The sequence below is a fragment of the Capra hircus genome (genome assembly GCF_001704415.2).
Source record: "Capra hircus breed San Clemente chromosome X unlocalized genomic scaffold, ASM170441v1, whole genome shotgun sequence".
NCBI lineage: Eukaryota > Metazoa > Chordata > Mammalia > Artiodactyla > Bovidae > Capra > Capra hircus.
The window spans coordinates 32,537,214-32,538,847 of NW_017189516.1; the positions used below are offsets into that span (position 1 = coordinate 32,537,214).

Below are 1,634 nucleotides of genomic sequence, written 5' to 3' on the forward strand. Positions count from 1 at the left end.
ACTTTATATTTCTTTACTGCAGCTGTCTATTTCCACTTGTTTCAAGTGTCTTCATAATTGTTTACTGAAACATTTCTATCATATCTGCTTCAAAAAGCTTGTCAAATTATTCTAACTTCCCTGTCTTCTTTCTATTGTCATGTACTGATTATTTTTTCATTCTGGTTGATAAATTTCTGGTGTCGTTATGATGAGTGATTTTCAAATGTAGCCTTGACACGTTTTCATTATGTTCTGAGACATTGAATTTTAGTTAAACTTTCTATTTTAACTGACTTTCTCTGACATTGCTTTAGCAACTAAGGGGGAAGAACTACCTAATTATATCTAGATGAAGGTGGAAGTCCAGGTTTCATTCTCAGCCTCTGTTGATACCAAAGACAGGTTGGGGGCTCTCCCCAACTGCTGAGAAGGGGTAGGAGTTCTGGCTCCCTGCATTGTGTCTGTTGACACTGTGGTGGGAGGTGAGGTTTGTTACCAGATGCATAGAGCATTGTATCTTTAACATTGTATGTGTGTGTATGTTGCTCAGTCATGTCTGACTCCTTGTGATCCCATGGACTGTAGTCCACCAGGCTCCTCTGTCCATGGAATTCTCCAGGCAAGAATATTGGAGTGGGTTGCCATTTTCTTCTCCAAGGGAATCTTCCTGACCCAGGGATCAAACTTATGTCTCCTACACCATGGGCAGATTGTTTACCATCTAAGCCACCAGAGAAGCCTTAATATTTTATAATATTATGAAATGTGCAAAAGTGCTAAGTCACTCCAGTCGTGTCTGACTGTGGCCCTATGGATTGTAGGTCTCCAGGCTGTTCTGTTCATGGGATTCTCTAGGCAAGAATACTGGAGAGGATTGTCATGCCCTCCTACAGAGGATCTCCCCAACCGAGGGACTGAACCTGTGTCTCTCATGTCTTGTGCATTGGGAAGTGGTTTCTTTACCACTAGTGCCACTTGGGAAGACCTATCAGGTTCCTCTATGATGGGATTTTCAAGACAAGAATGCTGGAGTGGATTGCCATTTCCTTCTCCAGGGGATCTTCCCGACCCAGGAATCGAACCTGGGTCTCCTGCATTGCAGGCAGACACTTTACCGTCTGAGCCACCAGGGAAGACCTATTATGAAAAGTAAAGCTTATTACTTGAGAGTCTCAGATATGAAATTTACCAGTTAATCCAAAAAATAAAATGCTACTATAAAATACATTTTAAGGCACTATAGCTCAATAAAACAACTTTATATTGTTAACTATTATTTCCATTTAGACATTCTTCCAAATTTAGCACAAATTTGCTTATACTTCAATGAAGATAATGGCATCTGGTCCCATCACTTCATGGGAAATAGATGGGAAAACAGTGGAAACAGTGTCAGATTTTATTTTTGGGGACTCCAAAATCACAGCAGATGGTGATTGCAGCCATTAAATTAAAAGATGCTTACTCCTTGGAAGGAAAGTTATGACCAATCTAGATAGCATGTTGAAAAGCAGAGACATTACTTTGCCAACTAAGGTCCATCTAGTCAAGGCTATGGTTTTTCCAGTGGTCATGTATGGATGTGAGAGTTGAACTGTGAAGGAAGCTGAGCACAGAAGAATTGATGCTTTTCAACTGTGGTGTTTGAGAAG

General features: G+C 40.5%; 1 non-coding gene across 1 annotated transcript; it reads right to left on the reverse strand.

Moving 5' to 3' along the window:
• Window positions 1-1,043: 1,043 nt before the first annotated feature.
• TRNAC-GCA lies at window positions 1,044-1,115 on the reverse strand. Its single transcript has one exon. It is a non-coding gene; the product is annotated as a tRNA-Cys (tRNA).
• Between the last annotated feature and the right edge of the window lie 519 nt (window positions 1,116-1,634).